The sequence below is a fragment of the Chiloscyllium punctatum genome, unplaced genomic scaffold (assembly GCF_047496795.1).
Source record: "Chiloscyllium punctatum isolate Juve2018m unplaced genomic scaffold, sChiPun1.3 scaffold_187, whole genome shotgun sequence".
NCBI classification, from domain to species: domain Eukaryota; kingdom Metazoa; phylum Chordata; class Chondrichthyes; order Orectolobiformes; family Hemiscylliidae; genus Chiloscyllium; species Chiloscyllium punctatum.
The window spans coordinates 111402-138586 of NW_027309921.1; the positions used below are offsets into that span (position 1 = coordinate 111402).

The window sequence follows — 27185 nt, forward strand, 5'->3', positions numbered from 1 at the left end:
CACGACAGTTGGAGGAAGAGCGCCCCATCTTCCGCCGAGAAACCCTCCAACCACAAGGGATGAATTCAGATTTCACCAGTTTCCTCATTTCCCCTCCCCCCACCTTGTCTCAGTCAAATCCCTCGAACTCAGCTCCGCCTTCATAACCTGCAATCTTTTTCCTGACCTCTCCGCCCCCACCCCCACTCTGGCGTATCACCCTTACTTTGACCTCCTTCCACCTATCGCATTTCCAACGCCCCTCCCCCAAATCCCTCCTCCCTACCTAATATCTTAGCCTGCTGGACACACTTTCCTCATTCCTGAAGAAGGGCTTATGCCTGAAACGTCGATTCTCCTGTTCTTTGGATGCTGCCTGACCTGCTGCGCTTTTCCAGCAACATATTTTCAGCTCTGATCTCCAGCATCTGCAGTCCTCACTTTCTCGTCCAGTGCAAAGATAAAATCTAATACCTTGGTCCTGTGCTTGGACATGGGGAACTAAAATAGAATGAGGGAGAACCTGGATAAGGTAGACTGGAAACAAACATTTCATGGTGGGACAGTTGATGAGCAGTGAAAGATTTTTAAAGACATTTTAGGAAGTGCTCAGCAAAGGCATATTCCAGTGAAAAGGAAGGACTGTAAGAAAAGGCGGTGGACAATAGATAGGGAATTCTACACCAGTTAGTTTATTCTCTGTAGTTGGAAAGATGTTTGGGTCTATTATTAAGGAAGAAATAGCAGGGAATCTCGATACAAATTGTCCCATTGGGCAAACAGAGCATGGATTCATGAAGAGCAGGTCATGCTTGCCAAATCGTTTGGAATTCTATGAAGACATTTCGAACAAGGTGGACAACGGGGACCCAGTGGATGCGGTGTACCTGGATTTCCAAAAGGCCTTCAACAAGCTGCCATGCAAGTGGCTATTGCATTATATAAGGGTGCATGGGATAGAGTATTAGCATGGATAGAAGATTGGTTGACTAACAGGAAGCAAAGAATGGGGATAAATAAGCCTTATTCTGGCTAGCAATCAGTAACTAGTAGCATGCCTCTAGGATCAGTGTTGGGACTGCAATTATTTAGAAATGATACAGATGATTTGGAGTTGGGGACCACATGTAGGGTGTCAAAGTTTGCATATTAGACTAAGATGAGTAGCAGGACAAAGTGTGCGGAGGACTGGGAAACTTTGCAGGGGAACATAGATACATTGAGTGAGTGGGCAATGGTTTGGCAAGTGGAATATTATGTTCATAAATGTAAAGTCATACTCTTTGGTTGGAGTAACATTAATAAAAAGATTATTACTTGAATTTTTAAAAAAGGTACATTATTTGCTATGCAGAGGCACCTGAACATCCTTCTGCAGGAGGGTTAGTCACCAGGCATAACAATCAAATCAGAAGGCAAATGGAATTTTGTCCTTCATTGCTGAAGGGATTGTGTTTAAAAGCAGAGGTTATGTTCTAGCTACAGTGGGTGCTGGTGAGGCCACACATGGAGTACTGCATGCAGTTTTTATCTCCTTACTTGCTCAAGGATGTACTGGCACTAGAGGGGGTGCAGAGGAGATTAAGTATGTTGATTCTGGAGGTGAGGGGTTTGGCTTAACAGAGACTGAGTAGATTGGGATTATATTCAGTGGAATTCAGAAGAATGGATAGATATAAAATAATGAATGGAATAAATAAAATAGAAGTAGAGAGGATGTTTCCACTGGCAGGTGAAGCTAGGACAAGAGGGCATCACCACAACATTAGATGAAGCAAATTTAGGAGTGAATTGAGAAGGAACGTCTTGACCTTGATGGAGTGCATTGCCCAGGGAAGTAGTTGATGCTCGTTCAATGAACGTTTTTAAAGCTAAGTTAGTTTTTTTTAAAAAGAAATAATTAATTAAGGAATACGGTGAGAACGTGGGTAATTGGTTCTGCATCCCCGTAATGATCAGCCATGATCTTATTGAATGGTAGAGCAGGCTCGAAGTGCAGGACGGCCTTCTCCTTTTCCTCAATCTCTTGTTCTTATGTTATGCATTCCTCCCTCACTCGTGACTTGGAGGTGCTGGTGTTGGATTAGGATGGACAAAATTAAAATTCACACAACACCAGGTTATAGTCCAACAGGTTTATTTGAAAGCACTACTTTGCTGGTCCTTCATCAGGTGGTTGTGTGATTTTTAACTTTGTCCCTCACTCTTTTAACTGATAAACAGCAACAAAAGCCACGAAGCAGTGCGCATGCTCCAGCCAACAGTTGGTATTGTGGACAATGAAGAAGGTTATCTCAGAATACAATGGGATATTGATCAGATGGGCCAGTGGGCTGGGGACAGGCAGATAGGATTTAATTTAGATAAATGTGGTGAGTATATCTGGTTGTCAGAGACAGGTTGGACCGAAAAAGTGATTGATGTCAGCGGCGGACCAATGCCTAGACAGGGGCGGAGCTGGAGGACTTGGCGGGGCAGTTTTTCCTTCGACCAATCAGTGAATGAGGGCGGGACTAGACTATACCACGTGATCATCCTCGCGGTGGGCGCGGATTTTAGGGACATGTGCGGAGTGCTATTGGTAAGGAAAGAAATAAACAAACAGCAGGAAGGGGGAGGGAAATGGTGTTGGAATGGCCTGAGAGGTTTTACAATCATTTGATACACATCGGAAAATACAAATTTGAAACTTTTGCACAAACGGGAATATGCCTCGTTGAGTAATCGACCCGAGTGAGCGCCGCCATCTTTATTCGGGGCAATGATTCACTGGACACGTACGCGGCCGCCACCTTTGTAGGGGGCAATGTTCAGAGGGATGGATGTACAGCCTTCCCTGGTAAAAAGAGTCAGACGGCAGGATTTACACAGCATTTTCAAACCCAGAGAAATGTTTTTTTTTTCTGGATTTGTTTCATCATTCATTTAAGTGATTTGGATGTGAATAGACGCCGTATAGTTAGTAAGTTTGCAGGTGACACCAAAATTGGAGGTATTGTGGACAATGAAGGAGGTTATCTCAGAATAGAGTTGGGTATTGATCAGATGGGCCAATGGGCTGAGGAGTGGCAGATAGGATTTAATTTAGATAGATTAAGCTAGGATATCTGGTTGGCATAGGTTAGACCGAAAAAGCCTGTTTCTGTGCTAGACATCCTTGACTGTGGGATCATAAAAGTGAACTCTGCTCTGGTTCACCTCTGGGTTCTCTGATGTCCACTTGTTCAGTATCTAGCTTCCTCAGTGTCTCATGGGTGTATTTTTTGCTGTGTATAGTATTTGACTATTACTTTCACAGCTGTTTTGTAAATGAATTGAAAAATGTAGAGCTGGAAAAACACAGCAGGCCAGGCAGCATCCGAGGAGCAGGAGAATCGACGTTTCGGGCATGAGCCCTTCTTCAGGAATGTAAATGAATTGTCCACTGCTGCCCGGCTCCTGACCATACGCTGTTCCATTATCAGTTTATCTTTTCCACAATATCTTTGACAGTCAAGAATTCTTTTTTCCAATAAGCGAGTGCATTTTCCTTCAATTTCTGACAGTCAAATTCTGCACCATTTTCATTCCCTGTAATTCATATTGCACTCCCTGAAACATCAACTGTGTATTTCTCCTTCCACAGAAACCAGTGATCAATGCCAAAGCCTTGTTGCCTGTGGAGAGGGTGATGTTTGACTGCCTTGTACTGCTGCAGTTTGTGTGGTGAAGGTGCTCCCACAGCATGGTTGGGTAAGAGACATTACAGATTATTCACTCAGCGATATTGAAGAGTAGAAGATATCTGTACAAATCATCATGGTTTTAATTTCACAAAAATATTATTGAGAAGTTTTGACATAAGGCTACAGATGGAGAATATTGTGTCCAGTGACCAAAACCATTGCCAAATAAGCAGTTTTTCAAGAATGCCTTAAAGGAAGTAAGTAGATCTTAGAGGGTTAGAGTGGGGATTCCAGACCATGTTCCGTTGGAGTCTATAGAAACAGTCACACAGCTGAACTCAAAAATAAACACATCATTGAGAGTCTGAACTAAAATGAGTTATTGAGATATGAAAGGGTGTGTGGTGCAGGGAGATAGGAATGATTACAGCCAGGAATTAATTCAAAGGTGCGAAAGTAAATTGTTGTCGCTTACAAATGGGAGTCTTTTGATTGATCAGCAAGTTTTGGTACAAATGAGCACTTCGGCAGTAGAGTTTTCAATATTCTTGAGATTATTGGGAGGGTGAATGTGGGATGCTGGCCAGGAGTGGGTTTAGACAATGAAATCTAGAGTTAACAAAAGGAATAAATGAGAGTTTCAGCAAATGAGCTGAGACTGTGGTGAGGTCAGGTGATATCACTGAAGTTGAAATAGTGGTCTTAGAGGGGGTCTGGCTTGTCATCCTCGCCTCATTCAGCTGTTTGTCAGTTTGTGGATAAAGTCTGTAACAAGCTCAGGAAGCCCTGGCAGAACCCAAAATGGGCATCACTGAGCAGGTTATTGCTGAGCAGCTGCGTGACAGCACTGTTGATGACACCTTCCAACATTTCACTGCTGAGCGAGTGTGGACTGATGGAGGGGAATTGGCTGAGTTGGATCTGCCCTGTGTTGTTGTGTTGGAACATCCCTGAGCAATGTTCCACAAAGTCAGTAGGTGCCAGTGCTGGAACAGTACTTGCCTTGGTGGGCAGCAGGTTCTAGAGCACAGCCAACAGTATTATTGGCAGGGCCCATACCTTTTAAACTGCTTATCCATTTCTTGATCTGATTGGAAATGAGTTTTCAACCAAGTCGATTGATATCTGTGATGTGAGGGACCAATGTAGAAGGCTCATCCACTTGGCACTGCTGGCTGAAAATTGCTGCTAACGCTGTCCTCTTATCTGTTGCATGAATGTGTGAGACCCCTCCATCGGTAAGGGTAGGGATATCTGTGATGCTTCCTCCAGTGAGTTGTTTATTTGTCCATCACTATTCTTGACTAGGTGTGGCAGAACTCTGATCTAATCCATTGGTTATGGGTTCACTTAGTTCTACTTGGTGTCGCTTGTGCTGTTTGGCATGCAGGTTTGGTAGCTCCACCAGGTTGGCACCTCATTTTTAGGTATGACTGGTACTGCTCCTGGCATGCCCTCCTGCATTCACCATTGAACCAGGGTTGATTCCCCACGCTTGATGTTAATGGTTAATTGCGGGTTATCAGGCCATGGGATTTCAGATTGGGCTGGAGTACAGTTCTGTTGCTGCTGTTGGCCCACAGTGAGGCAGAAGTTGCAGGGTCAAGAGGGCTGACTGTGTGGTTGTAGTTGCCAGTGCATTGGTAGATGGAATGTGGTCCATCCAGTTTCATTCCTTTGTTGAGACTGTGCAGTGATTAATACAATGAGTGACTTGATGGGCCACTGTCGGGTTTCTTTCCCTCAAGGACATTGTCAATGGCAGAAAAACATCCCCAATGGTTCCATGGCAAACAGTAGATTCTTCATTCCATTTATTTTTTTCTTCAATTCAGAGCCAACCTCTACCGATTTGGGATTCAAACCTGAACTTCAGTTGTATATTTTAATATTCTTGGTAAATGATAAATATGACAGGCTTGTTCACTTATTTTTAGAATCACTATCACAGGTTTTGTTTATTGTTTTGGAGATAAAAACACCGTCCATTATCCTGTCTCCTCCATCCTCCCCTCCAACAACAAGAGTGAGGAGCACATGGAGTTTCACTCTCCATAACATTGAGACAATCCAATCAGCTGCCTCTGCTTCTTTCCTCCCTCTCCACTAGCCCACCGAGCCAAACTGCCTCACAAGGGTGCTCCTCATTTTAGTCCTAAATTTGCATTTCCTCGAGTCCCTTGTCAAGCCTTATTCGAGGTCATCTTGACCATTTACCCTAGTGTAGCTAAATCATGGACATTCCAAATCTCTGTCTCATCCTCCTGCTTGTCACCACCCTCCCCCCACCCCCCCGCCCACCCCCCTTCGCAATTCACTGATATTGTTCCATGATCTGTCTGTCTGTCTTTTCTGGTTATGTCCTTCTCTCCCATTCTGCTAAAACCTAATATTTGACCTCGCCATCATTGGAAAATCCTGCTCCATCTCCACTCTCCTTTCTGAGTTCCTTGTATTTGGTGTCCCTCCAGGATCTATCCTTGGTCCATCCTGTTTCTCACCTACATACTGCCAGGAGGTAACATCGCCCAGAAGCACCGTGTTAGGTTTCACATGTACACTGGCAATGCCCAGCTCTCCCTCTCCATCATCCGTCTCCATTACTCCACTGTTACTCAGTTATCAAACTGCTTACCGCGCTTCGATTAGCTGCAATTCACTACAATGAAACACTATAATTGTTAAACCCATTGCCTTCAGTTGCTATTCCAAATTCATTTCCCTTACTGCTGTGTCCCTCCCTCTCACTGGGAAGTGTCTGAGGCAGAACTACATTCTTCACAGTATTGCTTTCATATCTGACCCCAAGATGACCTTCTGATCAGACATCTACACAATCACAAACACCACAAATTCCAATCTCTAAAACGTTGCTTGTCTCCTTCTCACCCCAGCTCCATTGCTACTGAAACCCTAACCTGTGTCGGTGTTGCCTTTAACTTGACAAATCTGAAACAGAACCCCTTGATTCCGCGACTGAACCAGAATCTGGTTCAAGACTCACCCGTAATGGGACATATCTTCTCCATATTTACCCTGTCAAACCATGACAGAATCCTGTATGTTTCAAAGAGATCTCCTCTCATTCTTCCAAAGTCCAGTGAGTATATTCCCAACTTATTCAGCCTTTGCTTACAGGATAATCCCTTCAAAACAGGGATCATCCCAATGGATCTTCTCTGAAATGCCTCCAATAAACTGCTCTATTTCATGAACTAAAGTGACCAAATCTGTTCACGTTACTCCAGATGTGGTCTCACTTGCCATTTGTTTAGTTGCCCTAAGGTATATACTCCAAACTCTTATGTTGCAATCTCTTTGAAATAAGGGACAGCATTCCATTCCCCTTCCTGATTCCATGTTGTAACTGTGTGCTCGCTTTCTGTGTTTCCTGCTCATTTCCCCCAGTCCCTTTGTGGTGCAGCTTTCTACAGTTTATCCCAAGTTATACTCTATTTGACAACTTGTTGCCCAGGTTTCCTGTGAATATCTCTCTGTAAACTGTTTATAACCTTTTGGAACTTTCCTGTTAACCCTTTTCTAGGAGATTACCCCCTAATTATTCTAAACATGTACTGTGAGCACTGGGCAGTGGGAAGCATGCACAGTTGCTATCTTTCAGGGATACTCTGTTTCATGACTGGGAGGAGGTTGCTGCCCATTGGTCAGAATGGAGACATCTTGCCCATCAAGGTGCATGAGCCTTTCACACCCCATGTCTTATTGAGGTGGCACAGCGGCAGAATGGAAGGAAAGAAAAGGAAGCAAATCCTGCTCTCCATATCTCACTGAATCTTGGGACATTCTGTCCCATGTTCAGTCACATGAAGTCCCAATTTGGAAACTCATAGAAACCCACATAGATTTGCCCTTGAAGTGCCTGCTGACCTCCACCAGGGGTAATGTGTACAGTCCTCCTGGGCCAGGAGGAGGCGATTGTATGAGTTTCAAACTTGGACTAACAGTGACGGATTTTATAAACTTGTATTACAGGCAGATATTCAGATGGTAATCTCAGTCATTGTAACGCCAAACTCTGACAGAATTACTCAATACATCAGGCCCTGGATATTCGTATTGTGTTCCAGATCAATACCATTTGCTGAATAAAAGTTCTCCTTTGAATCAAACCATCCTCTCAATAGATCTTCCCAAATGTTCAACATGTGTCCTGTAATCCTTGTATAATGAGCTGATGGGTGTAAGGTTTATTATTATAATGTGTAACTTTTATAAACCGCTTTGTCACAGCTCGCCAAATTTCCTTTGCTGCAAGGAGAATACTCTGTTTTTATAAACCGCTGATTTCCCAATGTCTGTTTGCGCTCTTTCAGGTACACATCAGGGTTGTGTTGGAACATTCTCCACTTGCCTGCATCAGTGCACACCCCCCCCCCCCCCAACAATATTAAAGAAAGTGAACATCCTCCAGGATAAAGTACTGTACCTGAGTGGTTTCCCATCCACCACCTTCAGCATTCCCTTTCGCCACCCTCGAGGCACAGTGGCATCACTGTGTAAAAGATCAAGTCAGCATTGTCCTACCCGACCATAGGACTGCTCTCTCATCAGAGAGAGATGTCTGGTAGTGGTTAACCTGAATATTACCACAGCGCAGGCAAGGGGAGAGGTTGAAAAGGAGAGTCCATTAATTGCGGATGGTTATTCTTGATGTGTATTAGCAACAAACATGTCACGTGAACAATTAATGTTAAAAAAGCCCCACAAATTCTGCAACTAAATTCCCCCGTTCCTTGAACCATCCTGGTAAATCTCCTGTGCCCCCTGTCAGGGACCCTGCCACCCTTCACAATGTGTGGGTGATCTGTGGTTCGCACAGACCCAGCTCTTCTGAACCCTGTGGGTGATAGCATCGAGCAACAGTTGCACTAAACCTCACTATCTGGAAGAGAGTGAGAGACAGAAATCCCGATGGCATTTAAAATCTATTTAGGAACACACTTGCAAGGCCAAGGCTGACAGGTCTATGGGCTCTGTGCTGGAAAATGGGGTTCAAATAGTTAGCTGGGAGATTTCTTTACAGCATAAACCCAATGGACCACAACGCCGTTTTCTGTCATGTAGACCACAGACGCATAATATAGGAATATGACAAGCCACAATAGAAACCAGGTCAGAGAAGGTGATCATCGAATCGATGATACGTGATTGATTAATGTTTTTTGGAGGAAAATGTGACAGAGGTTAAGCGGGACATTGTGGATCTCTGGGTGCAGGAATCTGAAATAAAAATGGGTTATCCTGAAGGCTGAAATTAAAGAAAGGCACATCACAGAGATTTGTGAGGGTGGACAAGATTAAAGATAGAGACTGTGTTGAGACTGGAGGAGATTAGAGATTGGAGGATGTTGCAGAGATTGAGATGTCTTTGATCCCAGAGATAGTGGTAGTTCTGAGGCTAGAGAGGAATTATAGAGATAACGATGAGTTGTTAGCTTTCCCAACCCGACCTCTTCACTGATAATGATTGTTTCTCTGTCCTCATCTGCCATTGCCTCCATAAGCCTACGACAATGAGAGTACACAGACAGTATGTTCCTGTTAAGGCCAAGGCTGGGAGGCATCGAGAATGCTGCATGACCTGCGAAATTGAGGCTCTGGTCAAGAAAATGAAGGAAGGATATGGCAGGTACAGACCGCACTGTGTTTGTGTGAATCCCTAGAGGACTGTAAGGGCAGTAGGAGTATACTCGCGGGAAACCAGGAGGCGAAAAAGGGGACATGAGATAGCTTTGGGAAGAAGGTTTAAGGAGAATCCACGAGATTCTACAAATACACTAAAGACAAAAGAATAACTAGGCAGAGAATAGCGACCCTCAAAGATCAACAAGACTGTCTATGGAACAGCAGGAGGTGGGAGAGATTCTGTAATTATTTCATTTCAGTTTTTACTGAAAGGGGATATGGAAGTTAGAGAAGTTGGAGAAATAAATAGTGATAACTTGGCAAGTGTACATATTACAGAGGAGGAGGTACTGGATGTCTTAAAATGCATAAAGGTGGATAAATCCCTGGAATCTGATCAGGTGTATCCCAGAACTTTGTGGGTAATTAGAGAAGCTTTTGCTGGGCCCCTCGCTGCAATATTTGTATCATCGATCGCCACAGGTGAGGTGCTGGAGGTTTGGTGCCATTATTTGAGAAAGGTGGTCAGGAAAAGCCAGGGAACTATAGACCAGTGAGCCTGAAGTCAGTGGCAGAGAAGTTGTTGGAAGGGATTCTTAGGGACAGGATTTACAAGTCATTGGAAAGGTAAGAAATGATTAGAGAGAGTTAGCATGGCTTTGTGAATTGAAATCATTAACTTGACTTGAGAAAGACACAAAGTTTCACATAACACACTGGTTAGCAGGTTCAACACCATAGAATTCTGGTGGAACTAGCTGTTTGGATATGGAATTGGCTGGAAGGTCAAAGAGTCATAGATGGACAGCACAGAAACAGAGACCCGTCAGTCCAACCAGTACATGATGATCAGATATCCCAATGCAATCTAGTCCCCCCGGTCAGCACCCGGCCCATATCCTTCCTATTCATATACACATGAAGATGCCTTTTAAATGTTGCAATCGTAATGGCCTCCACCATTTCCTCTGGCAGCTCATTCCATACACGTCCCACCCGCTGTGTGAAAACATTGTCTCCCAAGTCTCTCTAAAGTCTTTCCCCTCATACCGTAAACCTATGCCCTCTCGTGCTAGAATCCCCGACGCCAGGGAAAATACTTTGTCTATTTATCCTATCCATGCACCTCATGTTTTTATAAACATCGATAAGATCACCTCTCAGCCTCCGATGCTGCAGGGAATACAGCCCCAATCTATTCAACCTCTATTCAACCCCCAGCCTAGCTCAAATCCCCCAACCCTGGCAAAGTTCTTGTAAATCTTTTCTGAACCCTTTCAAGTTTCACAACATCCTTCCAATAGGAGGGAGACCAGATTTCTACACAACGTTCCAAAAGTGGCCTAACCAATGTCCTCTACAGCCACAACATGACCTCACAACTCCTGTACTCAATACTTTGTCCGATAAAGGAAAGCATACCAAATGCCGCCTTCACTATCCTATCTACCTCCACTCCAAGGTCTCTTTGTTCAGTAACACTCACCAGGACCTTACCATTAAGTGTATAAGAGCTGCTAAGATTTGTTTTCCCAAAATGCCAATCCTGAGCCAATTCACCCATCTGATCAAGATCCCATTGTACTCTGAGGTAAGCTTTTTCACTGTCCACTACACCTCCAGTTTTGGTGTCATCTCACTATACCTCCGATGTTCACATCCAAGTCATTGATATAAATGATGAAAGGTAGTGGATCTAGCAGTGATCCTTGTAACAGTCCACTAGTCACAGTCCTCCAGTCTGAAGAGCCAGTTCTGTATCCAAATGGTTAGTTCTCCCTGTATGCCATGAGCTCTAACCTTGCTGAGAAGTCAGTGTCATAGTGGAGGGTGCTTTTTGGACTGGAAGCCTGTAATGAGCAATATGCTGTCAGGCTGGGTGCTGGGTCCACTGCTTTTTGCCATTTATTTTAATGGTTTCTATGTGAATATAGGAGCTATGGTTAGTAGGTTTACAATAGACACCAAAATTGGAGGTGCAGTGGACAGCAAAGTTACCTGAGAGTACAATGAGACTCCAATCAAATGGGCTGAGGAGTGGCAGATGCAGTTTAATTTAGATAAATGAGGTTCTGCATTTTGGAAAAGCAAATCAGGGCAGGACTTCTACACTTAATTGGAAGGTCCTGGGGAGTGTTGCTGAACAAAGAGATCTTGGAGTGCAGGTTCATAGTTCCTTGAAAGTGGAATCATAGATAGGCAGGGTAGTGCAGAAAGTGTTTGGTGTACTTGCCTTTATTGGTCAGTGCATTGAGTACAGGAGTTTTGACGTCATTTTGCGGCTGTACAGGACATTCATTCAGCCACTTCTGGAATTCTACTTTCAGTCCTGGTCTCCCTGCTATCGGAATGATATTGTTAAACTTGAAAGGATTCAGAAATAATGCAAAGATGTTGCCAGGGTTGAGGGATTGAGTTATAGGGAGAGGCTGAATAGACTGAGGCTGTTTTCACTGGAGAATCGGATGCTGAGAGGTGACCATAGAGGTTGATAAAATCGTGAGGGACATGGATAGGGTAAACAGCCAGGGTCTTATTCCTGTTTAGGTGAGTCCAAAACTAGAAAGCACAGGCGTGAGGGAAAAGATTGAAAAGGGATATTAGGGGCAAAGTTTCAAGCTGAACGTGGTACGTGTATGGAATGAGTTGCCAGAGAAAGTGTGGAGGCAGGTTCAGTTACAACATATAAAAGGCATCTCATTGGATATGTGATTGGGAAAGGTTTCGAAGGCTATGGGCCAACTGCTGGCATATGGGACGAGCTTAATTTAGGATATCTGGTCGGCATGGACAAGTTGGACTGATGGGTCTGTTTCTGTGCTGTACATCTCTATGACACTAATAAATTAAAATTAAGATTTAGCAGAAGGTCAGACAATTCTCCTTGGAGCTGAGAAGGTTAAGCAGTGATTTCGACCAGGAGTTGATTTGTTTCCAGGGTATTTCATTCACAGAGAGACAGAGTGAGAAATTTTTAACGTCACAATTTTTAGTAACTATTTTCAGGTAACTGGCAAATAATGCAGGTTAAAAATGTGAAGATTATTTTACTCACTAAGTTCTGAGCATCTGGAACAGTTTGACCAAGAGCTGGATGCAGATTCAGTAGTTATTGTCAAAACAAATTTGAAATTTAACTTTTTTAAGGAAGGATTTGGAGGGCTATGTCCAAATGGGAGGTGAGTTGGGATAGATTGGCACCATCTCCAGAGGGAGAGAGTACAGCCCCAATGGGCTGAATAGCCCCCAGCCCCTGTCCTCTGTGATACTGACGCATTCACTGTGAATGATGAAGCTCATCCCAGGGCAGAGCCGTAGAGATGTACACCATGAAAATAAACCCTTTGGTTAAACTGGGCCATGCTGACCAGATATCCCAACCTAATCTTGTCCCATTTGCCAACACTTGGCACATATCACTCTACACCCTTCCTATTCATATACCCATCCAGATGCCAAATGGTTTAATTGTACCAACATCCTCCACTTCCCGACAGAAAATTCCATACACGCACCAACCTCAGTGGGGGGAAAAAATTGCCCCTCAGATCCATTTTAAATTCTTCCCCTCTCATCTTAAACCTATGCCCTCTCATTCTCGACTCCCCGACCCCAGGGAAATGACCTTGTCTATTTATCCTACCCAGGCCCCTCATGGTTTTATAAACCTCTATGAGGTCACCCCTCAGCCTCTGATGCACCTGGGAGGATCCCACCACTCAGGTCACAATGGGGCCTGGCTGATTGACACAGCTTCAGACCAATAGGAGAGTTGGCATGATCCTCCAGCCAATGGGAGTGAATGAGGGGTGGGTCCAGCAGGCCAACACATGACCATCAGCTTTGCAGACGCAGTGTCACTGTGAGGGGGGACTGAATGTGAAGGAGTGGGAGAGACAGCAGATACTGGGAGAGAGATGGAGTTAGTGTGGACTGGGAAGGTTGATAAACACTGTTTCAGTCTGCTGGACCTGAACTAGATACTCCGGGTAAATTAGAACCACAAGAACTCTTGATGCTGTAAATCACACACAACCAGAAGGTACTGGAAAAGCTCAACAGATCTGGCAGCATCTGTGAAAAGAAATCATTTCGCATTTCCGATCCAGTGACGCTTCCTCAGGAGCTGATGTTACTGAGAAAAAAATGTCCGTTTTTATACAGAAGGTAGGGGTTAAGGAGTAAATGATCGGTGGGGATAGAGTCCAAAGAGAGAGAGAGGAGCAGTTGGACAAAGGAGTGGATAACGATCTGACGGGGGGAGGATGAATAGCTGTTTATGGGGACTGTTAGTGGCTAACCATAGGTAATGTGTAATGACAGGCTACGTAATAACAAGGCCTGGTATGTGGGGTAGGGGGCAAAGACACTAGGACGTGGGAGAGTTCAGGACTTAAAATTATTGAATTTGATGTTGAAGCCAGAGAGTTGCAGGGTCCCCAAGTGGGAGATTAGGTGTTGTTCTTCCAGCTTGTGTTAAAGTGTGGCGCTGGAAAAGCACAGCAGGTCAGGCAGCATGCAAGGAGCAGGAGAATTGACATATTGGGCATGTCAGCATTTCATCAGAAATGTGGGTGGTGGAATATGGCTGAGAGATAAATAGGGAGGGGTGTTTGGGGTTGGGCGAAGGGAGCTAGGGAGGCAATAGGTGGTTGTAGATGGAGGGTAGAATGGACAATTGGAAAGGAAGAATATCAGGTGGGGCTGTTCAAGAGGGTCTTGCCGAGTTGGAGGGTTGAATCGGAGATAAGTTGGGGGAGAGGAGATGAGGAAACCTTGATGCCGTGTGGTTGAAAGTTCCCAAGGTGGAAGATGAGGTGTTCTTCCTCCAGGTGTCGGGTGGCTCGGATTTGTGGGATGGAGGACTTGCATGTCCTTGGCAGCATGGTGGCGGAGGGGGTGGGCGGTAGCCGAAATGGTCAGCTACAGAGCGGTGGGGTTGGCTGGTGTATGTGTCCCAGAAATGTTCCCTGAAATACTCCACAATTTGGCGTCCTGAGAGCAAGGGACACAATAGGTGAGGTGTTTGGGTGGGCAGGGAATTCTCTGCTGGATGTGGGAGGATACAGTGGTGCCTTGGATGGAGGTGAGGGGAAGGTGTAGGTACAGGTTTTCCACCTCTTGCAGTGGCAAGCGAAGGTGCCTGGAGTGGAGGGTGGGTTGGTGGGGAGTGTGGATCTAACGTGGAAGTCACAGAAGGTATGATCTCTGTGGAAATGAAAGGGATGGGGAGGGAAATATATCTCAGGGGGTTGGATCTGATGGTGGAAAGAGCAGAGGATGATGCGTTGTATCTGGGTGGAAGGTGAGGATGGTGGGATTCCATCTTTGTTGCATTTGGAGGGGTGGGGTTCAAGGGCAGTGGTGTGGGAAGTGGAGGAGATACACTGGAGGGCATTGTTGACCACATGTGCGGGGACATTTGCAGTCCTTGAAATAGGAAGCCATTTGGTATGTTCTGAAGTGTTCTTCCAGCATGCATCAAGCTTCACTGGAACACTGCAGTAAGCATGAGACAGAGATGTTGGACAGGGAACAGTCTTGTGTGTTAAAGAGCAGGCAACTGGAAGCTCAAGGTCTTTTTTGCAGGCATAATGTAGATCATCAGCCGCCACTTTCACCACCGCCACTGAGATGCTAGAAGGTTCCTGTCTCCTCCATTAACAGCTTTCCAACTCCCCACTCCTTTATCTTTCCAAATGTTCCTGTGTCTCTTTGGGCTCTGTCTCCACCTATGAATTACTCTTTAACCCCTATCTCCTGTAGCCCAAAGATCTATAGGTTAGGTGAATTGGCCCAGCTAAGGTTCCTGTAGGGTTCAGGGATGTGCATTAGTCCGGGTAAACGGTGAGAAATAGAGTAGGAGAATGGGTCTGGGTGGGATAAACTTTGGAGGGTGAGTGTGGAATTGTTGGGCCAAAGGGCCTGTTTCCTGAAGGGATTCTAATTTTCCCAGCTGTCATCGGTTCTGAGGAAGGGTCACTGGACCCGTGATGACCCATGGTGTGTGCAGGAGGCAGAAAGGAGAAAGGGGAAAATGGCAGCAGAAACCGGATGAAATGTATCAGTGTAGACTGGGAGGGTTTAGTTATACTCTGTGCAGGTAGTTAGTTTGAATTAGAAACTCTTGGTCCCACGTTTGCAGCAAAGGGGAAGATGGCTTGGGCCTCAGGCAGTGAGAGGACCTGGGTTATGGCCACCATCTTTATTTGGGGCAAGGTACAGCAAGGAGCATGAATGTGTCCTCTTCCTGGGTGGGGGCGGGGTGATTTGAAGAGGAGCATTTACACATCAAACACATACCAAGAGAAGTGTTTACCTTCACTATTCATCTTGCACTGACTGTGAGCTTTGTTTTGTGAATTCAGTTTATAGGATATTAATTCAGAATAATTGAGACTGGGATCTCATTAAACAAGTTTCTACAGTCAGCGGAGTCATCAGGATCTGAATATCATTGGCATTTAACTGTGGAACGAGAAAAGTCTGTCTGTTCTGTCTGTGGGAAAATATCTTCAATATTTTTGTCAAACCAAAAGCAGAAAGATGTTCAAGTTCATGATTGGATAACCCTTGGGGTATGTGTTCAATTCTTGGCCCTGCAGCTGTGGAAGGGGGTATTGGCCTGAGAGAGGGCACAGATTTATCCAAATTACACCTCGTCGTTTTGCAGGAGCTGTCAGATTTTGTCTTAATCATCCACTTTATGATGTTAATCTGTAAACTCCCTACTTCCAATTCTCTGCAAATTTCTCATTGAAATTCCTTGTGGACTCAAATTCCAGCACCATTTCAGGTGGAACGTTCCAGAATCTGACAACTGTCTGTTCATTCAGAAACTGCTGAAGTCCATTATGACTCTGGGGTTACAAAGGGCTGAATTGAAAGATGCAATGCTGGTCCTGAGCTCCCATTGAGATGCATTGGAACAGTACAGGAGGCTGAGGGCAGTGTAGGTGTGACCAGACAATGAAAATGACAGGGCTGCACTGTGAGTGCTGCTTGGCTCAATGAGAGTGTTTTGGAGTTGGATGTAAATAGTGAGGTGAGACAGGGAGAAGGTGAAGCTGAAACTCAGTTTTAGTTCAGGCCGTTCAGGAATTCACAGTCCCAATGGGAACAGCCAATTTGTCAGTGATACCTGTGGAGTATTTAAGTTTTTAAAGTATGACATATCAGCTTAAGTAAAGATGTTTTTTTGGTATTATAATGGACATGTTTGAAGTGAAGGAAGGTTACTCACTCATTTAAATTCTCTTAATGGGAATAACTAGATGAATGTCGAGAGACGTTATGACAGGAGCCCTCAGACCCGTGGTGTGCTCTTCTTGCACAATGTGGGAAATAAGGGCTGCTTCCAGTGTCCCTGACGGCTATTTGTGCAGGAAGGGTTCCCATCTGCAGCTACTGGGAAACTGCTTTTCAGAGCTGGAGCTGAAAGTGGACTCACTGTGGAGCATCTGCAATACTGAGAATGTTATGGACAGCACGTTTAGTGAGTTAGTCACACTGAAGGTGAGGGTTACACAGGCAGAAAGGGAATGGGTGAACATCAGATCTAGTAAAAGGCTCAGGAAGGGAGTACAGGAGTCCCCCGTTGTTATCCCCTTCTCATACAGATACTGTATACCGCTTGGGATTCTGTAAGGGCGGGAATGGGTGGGGTGGCTTCTCGGGAAATCAGCATCAGCCAGGTTCATGACACCACAGAGAGCTCTGCTGATCAGAACAAGAGGACTGCAAGTGGCAGGGCTATAGTGACAGGGGATTCAATAATCAGGGGTACAGCCAGGCACTTCTGTGCCCACAGACATGAATCCAGGATGGTATGTAATCTCCCTGGTGCCAAGATCCATGATATCATGGAGTGGCTGCAGGACATTCTGGAGCTGGAAGGTAAACAACCCATGGTCGTGCAACACACAGATACCAAGGACATCGCTAAACAGAGGGATGAGGGCCTGAAAGCTGGACATAGGGAGAGCAGAGATGCATTAAAATGTAGCTCCTGAATTGTAATAATGTCAGACTTACTCCCAGTGCCATGTGCTAATGAGAGCAGGAATGAGAAGGTTGATCAGCTGGATGTGTGGCTGGGGAAATGGTGTACAAGAGAAGGGTTTTGATTCTTCAGGCACTGGGACTGTTTTTGGGTGGGACCTGTACTAGCCTGACTGGTTACCCCTGGGCAGAGCTGAGACAAATCTGGTGGGGGCTTTTGCCAGTTCCATTGGTGAGTTTGTAACTAGTCTGGCAGGGGGATGGGAACGAAAGTGTAGGCTTAGATGGGTCAGATTCAGGACAGGGAATGGGAGGTAGAATATTAATGATGTAGTTAGCGGCTCAGAAAGCCACAGGAAAGGAGGATTAAACGAAGATTGAGTCCCTCTTCATCCATCAGTCCTGACATCCCAGGAATGTGAGTCAACAAAATCTGGAGCTGTTTACATGTCGATGACTCTATGTGCTTCAGCAAAATGCTGGAAATCTACAAAAAAAACAAAGCGCTGGAGATCCTCAGCAGGTCGGGCAGCATCTGAAATGGTGACAGATGCAGGAAACATTGCAGCCTTAAAGAAGTGTTTAGATGATCACACCAAGCACTACAATATCGGTTACACGCTGAGTGCCACAACATGGGACTAGCATAAATAGGTGCTTGATGACCAGCATGAATACGATGGGGCTGGAAAGTTGACGTTTTGGGTCAGGGTTATTTATCAAGACTGACAAAGGGTCCCGACCCAAAACATCAACCTTCCTGCTCCTCTGATGCTGCCTGACCTGCTGCACCTCCCCAGGTCCACATTGTACAGACTCTGACTTCCAGCACCTGCAGTCCTTAACTATCTTCACATCCCAGGACTCATCTGGTGATCCTCCTTTACACACTCTCAATAACCAGGAGAGCCTTCCTTGGAAAAGGGGAACAAAGGTGTATACAGTATTCCAGGTGTGGTCTCACCAAGGCCCTTCCAGAAAGGGATCCCTGCCCCCATCTTATCCATAATGGTCATCAAGCGCACATGCCTGGTGTGATCATCTCAACACTTCTTCAAGGCTGCAATGTTTCCTGCATCTGTCACCATTTCAGATGCTGCCAGACCTGCTGAGGATCTCCAGCACTTTCTGTTTTCTCTGTTATAGCATATTCAAAGGGGGGATTTGCAGTTGAGAAATTCAAATTGAACTTCATGTTACTTGATCCGTGCCGATCTGAATATCATTGGCCTTTTCATCTGGAAGGAAAGGTGTGTATTCTGTCCGTGGGTGAATATTTCAAATGTCAGTGTGACTGGAAAAGTACTGAGACAGTGAAGTCCATGTTAGTGTGGGGACTTGGTTTTTGAAAGTCTAAAAAATCATGGCACATTTCCCTGGAATAGTCAAGCCACAGATTGGTTTTGTATGAGGACAATTAGCCATGAAACCAGAAAGACCAAAGGATTCCTGCATCATGGAAAAATCTATGAAAATGGGATTGTTGTAATGGAGTGAATTATCAATCATTGATTGTAATCCATTGGTGTTGTCACATTGGTTCCAGCGCCGTAGGGAAACACGGGAAATGTGATGAATGCAGTGTAGGTTTCAGTTATTCAACTGGAAAGGTGAAGAAGAAATTTACAAGGATGATGCCAGGTCTCAGGAGTCTGAGGTACAGGGAGAGGTTGGACAAGTGAGGACTTTTTTGTTTAGAGCAGAGGACACTGTGGGGGAATATTTTATAGAAGTGTATAAGACCATGAGAGGCATGGGTAAGGTGAATGAACTCGGTCTTTTTCCCAGGGACTCAAGTGTTGGAGGGCATCAGGTTAAAGTTAGAGGAGAAAGAATACATGGGAAACTGAGGGGCAACTGTTCTACACAAAGGTGGTATGTATATGGAATGAGCTGCCAGTGGAAGTGGTTGAGGTGGGTATATTAACAACAAGTAAAAGACATTTGGACAAATGCATGGATAGGAAAGGTTCAGAAGCAGATGGGCCAAGTGCAGGGAAATGGGGTTAGTGTGGATGGACATTCTGATCGGCATGGGCCAGTTTGGGCCAAAGGGCCTGTCTCTGCTGCAGGATGCTATGACTCTAAGTGCATCTGCTATTTCTCCCCCAAATTCTGTTGGTATCATGGTATGTATTCTATCAGGGCAAGGAGACTTGTTTACCTTTAGCTCCATTAGCTTGCCCAGCTCTAACTCTTTCGTGATAATGATTGTTTCTTGGTCCTCACCTTCCTTAGTCTCCTTATCAATTACTGGCATGTTCTTCGTATCCTCCACTGTGAAGCCTGACTGCTGTGTGCTCATATTCCTGAACCCTGCTGGATAGGAATAACCAGGCACAGAACTCTGAGAGGTCTTCTTTGAGTCTTTTATTGATGAAACATGGCAGTTACATGGATAGTGTACATGCAAAACACCTCCAGGCAGCATCAGGTAACTCCCCGCCTGTCCGATGTGCCACTCCCATTCTTAAACCTTTGTGGTTTGGGACCTTGAATAGAGACTGTCTCTCAGTATTATCTCCATGGCAACGGCAGTTAGAAAGTCGAGGTCAGTTCAGCACTTTGTGGTTAACCACCCCCGCCCCCCCAACGCCCCCGTGGCTCCCTCAAGTACCTGACAGGCAGTTCAGTTTCCGTGGGGCTCTCTATCAGGATGCTGATGTGCAGGAGCCAGGGTTGGGGTGGGGTGGACAAAGTTAAAAATCACGCAACACCAGGTTATAGTCCAAGAGGTTTATTTGGAAGTACAAGCTTTTGGAGTGTGCTGTGATTTTTAACTTGATCAGGATTATCTCTATGGTAACAGTTAAGTGCTTCAACAATTACAGAGGCCATGTGTTCCCCACACAATAGGTTCCCCTCGAGCAGTGTAAACTGCTATTCTGTCCCTGGGGATAGCTACTCATCACTTTTTATCCCCAAATCCATCATGCTTTCTGTTGATCTTTGAGGTTTTAAAATCTCTGAATTTATCCTTGGTCTTTGCCAATTTGTATGCCTTCTACTTCAATTTCATAGACTCTCTTATTGCCTTAGACATGGCAGATTACTCCTTTTCCTACAGTCCTTCCTTTTCACTGATATATACTTTTGCTGAGAAATTTGAAAAATTACTTTGATATTCCTCCACTGTCTGAGAACTGTCCCACAGTAAAGTCTTTGCTTCCAGTCTGCATTAGCCAACTCCTGCCTCATCCTATTGTAGTCTCCTTCGTTTAAGCACAGGATCTTGGGATTGGATTTAATCTTCCCGCTTTCCATCTGTGTTCTAAATTCTATCAGACTTATCACAAGTCTTTTTATCAGATTATGAGGTGAGACGATGTTTCCTGGGAGTTTTGGGTTTCATTGTCAGCGACCACCTTGGCTTTGTAATAAAGTACAGGATAGATATTCACAACACAAGGTCTAAAATCATAAATCACTGTCTCCCCTCAGTTTAAAATTGCAAAATCATTATCTCCTACACGCTTCCTCACTATCTAAGTTTGGAACACTAATCCACCTGACTATCCTGCTGTTTCTGAAGATCTCCTTTGGTGAAGATGGTGAGTTTTGGATTCATCTTTCTGGTTATTACCGTAAGAAGATAAGCACTGGGCACAGGAGAGGCAATGCAGCCCTTCGAACCAGCTCCACCATTTAATACAGTGATGATTGAGCTCACCTCTGTCTCAACTGGATTTTCCCGCCAGCTCTCTCTCACCCTTCAACCCATTGCAAATTCAACAACTGTATCTCTTCATTAAATTGGCTCATTGTCCTGGCATCCACCGCATTTTGAAAAGGGAATTCCACAGATTCACAACACATCGAGATAAGTACATTCTTCCTCATGAGAATAGAATAGAGTCCCTATAGTGCAGAAACAGGGTATTCATCCATCGATTCCACACCAACCCTCTGATGACCATCCCATTCAGACCCACCCATTCCCTGTAACCCTGCATTTCCCGTGGCTAATTGCCTAACCAGCACATGCATGGACCCTGTGAGCAATTTGGCCTGACCAATCCACCTAACCTGCACATCTTTGGACTGTGGAAGGAAACTGGAGCATCGAACAAAACCATGCAGACATGGGGAGAATGTGTAAACTCCACACAGTTGCCTAACGCTGGAATCAAACCCGGGTCCCTGACGCTGTGAGGCAGCAGTGCTCGCCGCTGAGCCACCTCTGCTTAAAATCTGCTGCCCATTATTACCCTCCCCACCCCACAATTGGCTGAATGTATATTCCTTACGTCAGAAGTCCGGGTGTCTAAGTGGATGTCTCAGTAAATCCCAGTGACAGCCCACATGTCCTGTGTGTCTGAATAGATATCCTATAGACAACACCCTCCAGCCCACACTTTCTTTCACTTTCCAGGGGCAGGTCCCCAGAGGCTTCATGGGGACTACAACTCCCACAAGCCCTGAGGCAGGGACCACACGTGTGTGGGGAAACCCAGCCATGTACATGGACAGAATGTGGACGGGTTTTGGAGCATGTTCTTTGGGGTAACTAGCAGAAAGCATTTCACACTGTGAATGGCTGGAGAAGGGACGCATCTGCCTATAATATTGATCTGTTGGGGGGGTCAAAGTGACACTACGCCTAGATGGGACCAAGTTCCATTCGCAACTTGTCATAACAGTGGGAATTGACCAATGGGAAACAAGGAAGAATCTGACCCATTCTCCCAGCCTGAAGGTTCCTCTTCTGTCCAGGATCTGCCACCTCCCTTTCTGTTTCCTTTTGTTTCATTCTGCTGTTACATTATTGACTTGCAGCAACTGAAGTGAAAGGAAGTGAACCCAGAAAGTGTGCAGACTCTAACCAGGCACGGGAAGTGGTGGCAGAGACCTGTTTATCAACAACTCCATGAGAATGGGGAGGGTGTACTTTAGGGGGTAGCAGAGTCAGAATGGTAGGAGAGAGTAAGTGGGCTGGAGGGTTACAGCTTTGGGGGGAGAAAGGGGAAAAAGATATTCCAGAGAAACTAGAATTGTCTGTTCTGAATTTCTAATCTGTACATATTCCTTTAGACAGGGTGCTAGATGGTGAAGATTTGCAGACTGAAATCTCAAAATCACATGCAGATTGTGATTAAGTTAACCAGTATTTGATGAACCAAAGATGGAGAATCACTCGGCCAAAATCCTGCAACACTCTCTCTCCCAGCATTGTCGGTCTATCTGCGCCAAATGGACTGTGAATGGTTCAAGACAGGAGCTCACTACCATCTTCTGAAGGGTAACGAGAGATGGGGAATAAATGCTGGCTGAGACCGTGATGCCCATATCCTGGAAACGGTTTCTATCTCTAGTTGCTGAAACCCAATTGATGTTACTGCAGGATGATGAGGGACGCTGAGTGCATCCTCCAAGAGGCAGCACCATCACATTTCCCCTGCCTACATCCACACAGTAACACCACAACGCCAATGGAACAAAAGGCAGTGAAGCCAAAGGAGAACTGAAATATAGTTCTTCAAGGTAAAGTCATGAAAGGGGATTGGAACAGAGCAGGAACAGGAGACTGAGCTGGATGGTCAGCTGTTTCCCATTGAATGGTGGAGCAGGAGTGAAAGGCTGAATGGTCTCCTCCTGCTGCTATCTCCCAGGTATGTATATAGTCATGGAGCACGGGTAGGAAGGAGTGGGCAGGGATTCTCCAGGAGATTGCACTTCCACAACAGTTTTCAGTGAGCGATGGTTTGATGGATTTTATTGAACATTTATCTTTAACACAAGGTTTCTAAATTTTGGCTTTAAAATGTTGCAAAAGCTTTTTGCACAGCAAATAAAATTAAAGAAAATAACGTAAACTGTCTGAATATAACAGTTTTAACGCTTTCAACCTCCTGTAAAACAAAATCCTGTCTATTCCCAGACACCATCACTTTCCAGCTACTCAAACTCCAGGGAAATATTCCCTCCCTGTCTGAACCTTTGGTTTGATTTAACTGCTTTTCAGTTGTCATTCTGTGAGGTGTGAAGCGTTCTTTTTCCCCATTTCTCTGACCCAGAAATGTGAGTACAGCAACCTTCCCACCATCAAAATTATCATTCTGCCATTGTGCTTTTGGTTAACCTATAATCTCCAGCAGTGCAAAAGTGAGGACTGCAGATGCTGGAAACCAGAGCCTTGATTAGAGGGGTGCTGGCAAAGGCCTCTCGCCAAAACGTTGATTTTCCAGCTCCTCGGATCCTGCCTGACCTGCTGTCCTTTTCCAGCACCACTCTAATCTACACATATAATCACCAGCAGTAAACCATTTGTGTAACCAATTGAATATTTCCAAACAAAGCCTATTACGGGTCAAGCAAACCATTACAAGTGACAGAGTGAGAAGGGACTAAATCAAAGTAGAGTTGTGGGGAGGGGGTAGCGGTGGAGATAAAGTACTGTATCCCCTACAGTGCCCACCTCTATCTAAAGGCATCGAGAGCATTGATCCACACTACATGCTCCTTCTCCAAGGACACCCTGCTGTGTAGCCTTTATCCTTAATCATAGAATAAAATCCCTACAGTGTGGAAGGAGAGCAGTGGCCCATCAGACCCCACCGACCATCAAAAGAACATCACGCCCAGAGCACTCTAACAGTGTAACACTGCATTTCCCATGATGCACCTATTCTGCACAATCCTGGACACTGGACAATTTAGCACAACTGATCCACCTAACCTGCACATCTTTGGACTGTGGGGAAACCAGAGCACCTGGAGGGGACCCACACTATCACGGGGAGAATGTGGGGACTCCACACAGGCCGTTGACCAAGGCTGGACTCCAACCTTGTACCTGGTGCTGTGAAGTAGCCGTGCTACAATCACAATTTAAATCAAAACGGATGATCCCTGCTCATTGTCGCATTGCTGTTTGTGGAGACTTACTGCTCAGAGAGACATCCTGAGGTTCAGAAAGTGGCAATGTAAGTTCAGTCACCTCCAGCCCAGTTAATGTGGTTAACAACGACATCAATACTCCAACAGTGTCATCATGTACAAGGTCCACTCCTGACTCTGATGGACAGTAACATCAGAATCAGAGTCCTGCAGTCCACACGGAGCAGGTGGATGACCACGTCCCTGTGAGCACTCACTGGGCTCTCAATCGTGTAGAAGATGCAGCAAATCCCGTGTCACACAGAGGGGTGAACAGCAACTACCCAGTGTGAACACGCTGGGGTCTCAGTGGGGCAGGATGAATCACTGAATCCCCTCTCCCACACTGACCATCTGAATGTCCTCTCCCCCCGTGTGTGGACTCACTCGGGATTCCGCAGGTGCTGCATTTGAGTGAATCTCCCCCCCACACTGGGAACAAGTGAATGACCTTTCCCCAGAGTGAGCTCGCTGGTGTTTAAGCAGATCAGAGGACTGAGTGAATCCTTTCCCACACACTGAGTAGGTGAAAGGCCTCTCCCCAGTGGGAATGCACTAATGTTTCCGCTGGTGAGAGATTTGAATGAATCCTTTCTCACACATGGAGCAGGTGAAGGGTCTAAATCCACTGTGCTATCTCTGGTGCCTCAGCAGATTGTAAGATCGAGTAAATCCCTTCCCATACGTGGGGCAGGTGAACAGCCTCTCCGCAGTGTGACTGTGTCGGTGGGTGTCCCACTGGGTGGGGTGAGTGAATTCCTTATTCTGATTGAGTACGTCCTCCTGTTTTCTCGTTTGTTATCGACAATCGCATTCCCCTCGCACCAGAGCCTGTTCCAGTGTTACAGAAACAACAGAATGGTCAGCTACAGCTGGTCACCTGACTGATCACTGGACACGAACGGTTCACTCTCCACAGATGCTGCCAGACCTACTGAATTTTTCTAGCAATTTCTGATTTCCCAGCATTTGCAGATGTTTAGTTTTCCAAAACTCATCTTGTGTGTTTCAGAGGAGTTTATTGATGAAATTAGACGGTTTTGAAAGTTGTACATTAGGTCACACATCAGCTATGATCATCATGAATGGCAGAGCAGAGTTGAGGGGCTGAATGGCCTCCTCCTGTTCCAATGAAAGTTACCCATCGGCAGCTTGTTGTTACATTTCCCCTCACTGCTCACTTCACCTCCATGTCTAACACACTGTTACTGACTGAACAAACCTGCTCATGGTCAGTGGCTCCCTCTCCTGCCACCCGGGTTTAACTCTCATCATGGAATGCTGTCTCGTATTACTGCAGGAATGCCCACAAGGACTAATCCTGGATGTTCAACGTTTGGGAGAAGATTTGTAGCTCGGGTGCTCATTGTTGTGGTTCTGTTTGCCGAGCTGGGAATTTGTCTTGCAAACGTTTCGTCCCCTGTTGAGGTGACATCCTCAGTGCTTGGGAGCCTCCTGTGAAGTGCTTCTGTGCCGTTTCCTCCGGCATTTATAGTGGCCTGTCTCTGCTGCTTCCGGTTGTCAGTTCCAGCTGTCCGCTGTAGTGGCTGGTATATTGGGTCCAGGTCGATGTGTTTGTTGATAGAGTCTGTGGATGAGTGCCATGCCTCTAGGAATTCCCTGGCTGTTCTCTGTTTGGCTTGCCCTATAATGGTAGTGTTGTCCCAGTCGACTTCATGTTGCTTGTCATTTGTGTGTGTGGCTACTAAAGATAGCTGGTCGTGTCGTTTCGTGGCTAGTTGGTGTTCATGGATACGGATCGTTAGCTGTCTTCCTGTTTGTCCTATGTAGTGTTTTGTGCAGTCCTTGTCCCATGCAATGATCACGCAGTTTTGTCAATTTGTATTTTAAAGAATTGTCATGAGATTCCTGTTTATTTAACAGTATTATTCATTTATTCTATTCTTATTTTAAAATATTGTTTAATTTCCAGTTCATTACACACAGAAACTACCTAATTAATTCCCATTCACATTACAACAATAAACAGCTGATTAGTTTTCATTTGAGAAACTACAATGAGACACAATATTGCAGTCCTACCGTCCTGAGTGGGAACATTATGAAAGGAGCTTATGGAGCTGTGGCAGTGTCTCTATTACTAAACCCGAGGGAAGGTTTCAACTCACACCTCCAACAGAAATATACCAAGAGCTGCTCTGAATGTTGATTAGAGAGTACCTAAGCACAGACTGAACTGCTTTTCAATCCAACATTAGATCTGCTTTTATCTATTATATCAATCATCACAAAATCTGATACTTATCAGATTACCAGGTTACCAAGAAATATGCGTTGGAAAATTCGCTTTAGCCACTTTGCTTTTACAAAAAGACTTTCATCTATCCCTGTTTTCTCTAAGTGAAAGAAATCTGAAGAAGATTTTCACTTTTACGAAAAAAGGGGACATGTTTCCCATATAAATTAATGCTTCTTCGACTAACGCCTTTTCAGATTATGTAAGGTTTCATAATAATGCTTTAATTTCGGATAGTGGGGATATCTGTATCGAATTCTGTCGCTTATAAATTCCTGGAGAATATTTGAAACTGTTGCAGAATTCAAGATTACGATGTCTAAGTAATTAGATTGATTTTTTTTTGTTACAAAGGGGCAAGTCCAAACAATTGAAACACATTAAACATTGTTCTCTCATGCTATAAATTTGAAATAAAGTTGATACCTTCTTCAGTAAACTAACAAACTCTACCATCTATTACTTGTCAGTCAGCTGATTGCCTACTTTGTAACTAAATGTTGTGATTCATCTAAATATTACTCTGTCCTTTGATCAAAGTGAATTTGTAATTGTTGTTCAGTTTATGAATTGTCAGATACTTGTTTTTATTTTTCCATTCACCTGTTCATTTTGACCGTAAGATTGAAATGCTTTGAAAATATTGGAGTTTATCATTTAAAAATAAGGTTTGCACATCTCTCACATATCTCATTTCTTGTATTATGATTCAAGAATGTTTTCTGGTGGAATTCAAGTAAATTCCAGACATTTGTTCACTT

The 27185-nt window shown here is 44.8% G+C and overlaps 1 long non-coding RNA gene across 1 annotated transcript in view; it reads left to right on the top strand.

Annotated features, from left to right (window-relative positions):
• The first annotated feature begins 2505 nt into the window (after positions 1-2505).
• Positions 2506-27185, top strand: part of LOC140471886 (uncharacterized) — a 35309-nt gene continuing 10629 nt past the window's right edge. Inside the window, exons 1-2 of the long non-coding RNA XR_011957239.1 lie at positions 2506-2560; positions 3605-3711. This is a non-coding gene — a long non-coding RNA (uncharacterized lncRNA). The remainder of the gene's footprint in view (positions 2561-3604; positions 3712-27185) is intronic.